The following is a 6,913-nucleotide window of genomic DNA, read 5'->3' as shown; positions in this document are numbered from 1 at the left end:
ATATGAGAGACCCTTGAAATTAAATAACTTATGTCGTGTTATCCTCTAGATCGATTATAATATACTTTTCATCTTATCATTTTCAATCAATTCGTCAACTAGTTTTAGCAAACATGTTAGCTTATTAACATTCCACCTTTGCTCATGCTTTTTATCTTTTATTTCGATTTTTAGCTTTACTTAACTTTGCAGCATTCAACTAGCTTTTCACCAAAAATTGTGGCACATGTTATCTTTATCACACTTGAGCCTAAACTTTGTGTTTTTTATATATTCTCTTGTTTGTGAGTGAATCTTCATTTTCTAGTATTGAAATCTGAATGTGAAGCAATATCGAAGCTTAACTATCATAAGCAGAAGCATTTCATCTACAGTTTAACCACTTTTTTAATGTTATGTGTTTAATGAGAGATGAGTAAAAAAAAAAGATAATTGGAAGGGGAAAATGATAAAAAAATAAAAATAAAATGTGTTCAATGGAGCTGCACATTTTTATTGCTATCACTGCTTACACTCTGTGATTTAGGTTGAAGTTTTCAAATCTTAAAGCAACCTCCACAATCGAGAACATACAGGGAATGCAACTCATGCTGAAGAATTGGAATCTTCTTGATAGGAGTAGGAATACGAATCATAACGAGTCTTTCTTGAAAAAAATTCAGAGAAGAAGAAAGATCAACTGTATATGAAATATCATGTTGAGTTTGACTTATCATACAACAAGATTTTCGAAGAGGTTCTTTTCTTGGGTTGATAACACTATATAGGCTTCTTGACAATTACCTTTTTAGCATAAGCTATCAAAAAAAAAAATTATGTTTTGATATAATTTAAAACATGACTTTCTATACTTGAAAAGAAATAACTTAAAAGAGGAAAAAGAATTAAACTCTTCGAAAAAAAGAATCAATATTTGAGTATTAAAGAATAACTCAGAATATTTTCATTGATTGTGAATGAATGTCAAAGAGAGAGATATATACAAAATAGAAGAGAAAAATCAACACTCAACAAAACTAATTACCCATACTATTTGTAAACTAAATTTATCCTAACCTACTAAAAGCTACATACAGAAACAGAAGTAAACAAACTAAACAAAGTATACAACTACTTTAACAAGTGATTTAATGTTCATAATTCTGTACATTCTCATATTAATTGCTTCCTATGTTGGTCATTTTTATTCAATTATTCAAGCTGAAATCTTATTTCGAATAAAAACCGCTTTACCCATCTTAACCCCACCACTAAAAAAATCCCATTCCATGCTAACAAATTATAACTATACTTGATCTAGTTATAAATGAAATGATTTCTTCCTTTCTCAATTAAAAAGCATGTGTTTTTAAGCATTCAAATCAAATATTTTTATTTAGAACATTTTATTTAAAAGGGAAATACAACCCCTCAACCCCTTTAAATAACGTTAACATTTAGTAACAAACACTGAAAGATGAAAACATCTTATATTGTCTCTCATATACTCCTATTGCTGCTTATTTTCTCAGGTATTAAACATGTTCCATTTCATTTTATCTTTTTTCTATCATTATATATCAACCTTACATAGTGAAAGATGATTGAATATAACCAAATTTTACTATTCTACTATAGTGAAAGATGATTGAATATAACCAAATTTTGCAATTGAAGCTGGTTTAGATTCTGATTTTGTGCGAGGCCGTGCTTATGGGAAGTTAATCCCAGAACATACATGTCACAAGGTGATTCCTACAAGCGAATGTGTGATACAATGCAATGAAGAATGCTCTAAAGAACCTAGTGGTTCAGGAATATGTCAACACTCCACTTGTTACTGCACATATTATTGTGAAACTCCCCCATAAGTATTATTCTCTTAACTTGTAAGTTCCTCTCGGGATACGTGATTATCTCTCCCGATAAGGATTATTTTCAGAATTCAAATCTTTTACCTCTTAGTCTTTCTGGAGATCGACTATGATCTTACCCCATTAGACCAATAATAATCATGCACGCTTTATGAAAGTTTCATTTTTTGAATACATCATTTAACAAACCCTACCAAGAAATAAAAAAATATATTTTGGTAGACTTTGTTTACTTAGTAGGAACTTAGCAATTCAAATATGCTTTGTGTATAATCAACCTTACATAAAATATATTAGGTCTCTATCTTAATGCATTGAATTAACTTAGAAAAGTAAATTCATGTCCCATGGTACATATTTTTGCATTATATTACACAAGTACCTTCTTCACATTGAATGTCCAGAAGCACCATTGCACAATATTTTATAATACAAAAAAATAGGAGAGAAAACTTTGAATTTAATCTGAGATCTAGTTTGATGAGCTTGGAACCTTGGTTTTTGAGAAAACAAACATAAGAAATTTGATCTACTACTAATCAGTGTTGTAATCTATGTTACGTTCATATGTTTATGTACAAGAAAAAGGAACTTCTGAAGGAAGTTATAAAGATAAATAATTACCAAATGCTACCCAAAATTAACCCTACATGTAAGGAAAGAAATTAAGCTTGGCCATCTTAAGTAAAATGGTGAAGCTTGTGTGCTGTCTATGAAGTGAATAATGAATTATGTTGGTAAAATATATGGATGAATTATAGAAGAGTGTAGTTAGCTTTATTCTTTTAAAACAATTTCTTATTATTTGTTATAATACTCTCATGCTTAATAGAAAATAATACATGACAAAATTTTATCTTTACTATCTTTTTAACATAATATTGGTACATGTTTAATAATAACTCTTCTGAATGCTCATAAGCTCGTGAATCACGTATTTTTAAATCTTAATACTATGTGATACAATTAGATTGACGACCTTGGATATTATAGGATTACTAAATTCAAATTTGATAATGGAATAAGATTTGTACTATTTATTCAATCCTAAAAACCTTCAATAAAATTTAGATTTGTATTATTTCACTTTTTTTAGGAGGGAAGATCCTTCCTCCATAATCCCATTGCTCCTCTGCCACAATGTTTATCCAGTGTTATTAAACTCGGATTAGTCAATGATTCGGGTAGAGCATTAAATCAAAAAGTTATTAATTGAATTAGTGGGTTAATAATTAAATCGATTGACTCGGTTTACATTAAAAAATCTAAAATTATTTTTATTTCTTGGCTCGGACTTGTTAAGTGATAAAATAAAAAATTAACTTTCATAAAACACTCATGATTATTCTTTTTCCTCGTGAGGATTTGGGATACAATATTAGCGTAATGAACTATAGTAGGGGATTTTTACAAAGATATGTGCATATACAAGTGGAATATTTTTTGTTAAGTGATATCTCACAATCGCTTGTAGGAATCCCAAATTGACATTCACCGCCTTGCACAAAATCAGAGTCTAAATCAGCTGCCATTGCAAAATTTGGTTATCATCAATCAACTTTCTGTTGGAGAATTTCTCCATCCAAAATCCATAGATTAAACGCGGAAGTCATTATCAAAAATTCTAACACTTTCAATATAATAAAGAAATAAAGGGATGATAATGCATGTATGTACTAATTTTGTTGTGTTTCTAGAGAATTACAAAGTTAACATATTGGTTATATCGTCATTACTAAAGAGAGAGTTAACATGCTGATTCTAATGTATTTTTGTAGTGACAGAGGAATATGTGATGTTGATATAGTGATAAAAAAAACTAAGGTAAAATGGAAGATGTTTAGTACCTAAGAAAATAAGCAATACTAGAATAAGAGAGATAATATAAGATGTTTTCATTTTCTAATGTTAATTTGATCCATCAATTTGTCTAGGATATTTGTCTCAATGTGTTTGTTACATGGAGTGAATGGTATTTAAAGTGGATTTATTTCCCTTTTCAAAAAAAATGTCATGAAAAAAATGAAAGCTCAAAGTGAAACTTGCTTTTTAATAGGAAAATGACAAAGTAGTAGCAATAACTGCAAGAATAATTCATCTCGAAGATGGAGCAAAAGGTCATAAGACCTTAATTACTAACTTATTGTTGTTAGAGTTTAAAATTTGTGCATATAAAATTTTTTATACTGTCAGCATATCATCTATTATTGATTTGTATTATTTTTATTTGAGAGTCAATGGTGGTTAATAAATCAATGGTGGATGATTGATTGAATCTTTAACCTCCCAAAGATTACATATTATTTTCATTGTTTAAATATTATTTGATTATCATTAAAAAATATTTTACATTATTTTCATAGAATAACTAGCTCAAAGTGAATTCATCTAGTCATCGTCACATACCAGTTCTAGAATGTGACATGACAAATTAAATCAGATACATTATTTCATTTTATTTATTTATATACAATTAGATGATAATTAATTTATTAATTTAAGCTTAATAAATTTATATAATTCATATTCTATTATACACCTTAATAATAATCAATATATTAACTTTATATTTCTCTAGAAATACAAGAGAATCAATACATGCATGCATTATCACATCCTTTACTTTTCTATTATAGTGAAAGACATGAATTAAAAAGGAAAGTATTCAACGTCTTAACTAGAATAACAAAGAAAGATATAGCCTTAATTTCTATTTAATTGTTAGTCTCGCCAAGACTTTATATTTAAAGCATTATTTTTATTTTTTAATTATTATTTTATTATTATTAACACAATTACTTTACATTCTTCTCAAAGGATAAATAAATAAAGAGTTAAGAAAAGAATAGCATATACGAGCATCTAATTTTGAAGGGCCAAAAGCGAAAGAATACCAAAACTTAACTTTTAATTGAATAAAGAATACCAATTATATAGAGAAATACATATAAATATAAATAAAAAAAGTCTCTAATCTCAATTTTTCAACTATTCCCCGATAATAATTATGTCGTTGCCACATATCGCTTCAAGAAAGTGAGATAAAAATTCAGATATATATTTTAATTTTTTTATTTATATACTATTAAATAATAATTAATTTATTGATTTTTAGTTTCTAAAATAATAAAATAAGTAATTTTTAAATAAACAAATCAAATTTAATTTATTAAATTTCATACTCTACTATACACCTTAATAATAATCAATATCTTAACTTTGTATTTCTCTATAAACACAACGGATAATTTATTAAACTGAATCGAACATCAAATTAGAAGATATCTTTATTAAGTTTAATCAATATAAATGGTTAAATCATTCAATCTGATCGGATAATTTTATATATAATTAATAATTTTTGTGTGATGATTATTGTTTTGCCAAATACCATCACTCATTATTTCTTTATTCATATATTTTTGGTCACAAACTAGGTGAGGATTTGGGATACAACCTTAGCATAATGAACTATATGTTGCAAGGATATGTGCATTTACAAACGGAGTCGAGCAAGCATTGTCCTCTAGCACCACGATATCTTGCAGCGCAATCATTATTGCATGTCTTTGCCTCACATCTAACTCTGATTGGCGCCGAACATTTACCATTTTCTTTCACAAATTCAGAGTCTAAACCACCTGCCATTGCAAATTTTGGTTATTATGAATCAACTTTCACTATGATAAAGAAATAAAGGGAAGATAATGCATGTATATATTGTTTCTCTTGTGTTTCTAGAGAATGATTTTAGAGAATGTGCAGTGGTGATCAAAGCTTTCAGGATGAAAGCTCTGATACTATATTACGAAAATGTAAAATAAATATTATGATAAATTTTCATTCATTTGATCAAGACATGAAAAGTCTTATTTAAATTGTATAACAATTCAACACGTGTTATTGAACAATTCAACACATATTAAATGCGTAAATTGTATAAATTAGGGTAGTTTTCTTCTCGGATAAACATATTGACTATATAGTGATTAGTAAAGAGAGATTAATATGCTGATTCTAATGTATGTTTGTAGTGAGAGAGGAAAATATGCATGTGATGTTGATATAGTGATTGAAAATAGATAAGATGAAATGAGAGATGTTTGGTACCAATGAAAGTAAGCAATAAGAGAATAAGGGAGATGATATAAGATGTTTTCATTTCTCAACGTCAATTTGATCCTTTAATTTGTCTGAGATATTTGTTTTAATGTGTTTGTTACAAGGGGTGAATTGTATTTAAAGTGGATGTATTTCTTTTTTTATAAAATGTCTTAAATAAGAAAATTGAAAGATGGAAACATGCATGCTTTTTAATTGGAAAAGGGACGAAATAATACTAATAAATAACTGGAAAATTGTTTAAATATTATTTGATAATGATTAAAAAATAATTTTGCAGTATTTTCTAAGAATAAACAAATAAAGAGAGACATCCAAAAATAAAAAAGTATCACTAATGCAATATTACCCAACAACCATCACATATCCCTTCTAGAATGCGACATGACAAATCATATCTATTATTTTATTTTATGTACAATTAACTATTATAGTGAAATACAGGGAAAAAGTAGTCAACATCTTAACTAAAAGCACAAATGAAGATATGGCCTTAATTTCTATTTAATTGATAGCCTAACCAAGATTTAATATTTAAAGCATTATTTACATTATTTTCATAGAATAAATAAATAAAGAATTAATAAAAATAGCATATACAAACATCTAATATTGTAGGGCCAAAATAAATTATTTTATTAGTTTTCATATTCTACTATATACCTTAATAATAATCAATATGATAACTTTGTATTTCACTATAAGCACAACAGAATCACTAATGCAATATTATATTCCTTTACTTTTATATTATAATGAAATACATGAATTGAAAGGGAAGAGGTAGTCAACACCTTTACTATAAGAACAAAGGAAGATATTTATTAAATATTAAATATTATTTAATTATTTTATTTTATTTTATTTAATAAATATTATTAAATGATAAATATTTATTAAACACAACAGAATCACTAAATATTATTTAATCACTGTAC

General features: G+C 26.9%; 1 long non-coding RNA gene across 1 annotated transcript; it reads right to left on the bottom strand.

The window, feature by feature from the left end:
- On the bottom strand, window positions 5,229-6,045 carry LOC109347449. Its single transcript, XR_002107601.1, has 2 exons — window positions 5,964-6,045; window positions 5,229-5,494 (listed from the first exon to the last, which is right to left on the bottom strand). It is a non-coding gene; the product is annotated as an uncharacterized LOC109347449 (long non-coding RNA).

This window comes from Lupinus angustifolius, chromosome LG05 (genome assembly GCF_001865875.1).
Source record: "Lupinus angustifolius cultivar Tanjil chromosome LG05, LupAngTanjil_v1.0, whole genome shotgun sequence".
NCBI lineage: Eukaryota > Viridiplantae > Streptophyta > Magnoliopsida > Fabales > Fabaceae > Lupinus > Lupinus angustifolius.
The sequence above is the reverse complement of the archived record's forward strand: the minus strand, read 5'-3'. Positions and strand labels throughout refer to the sequence as shown.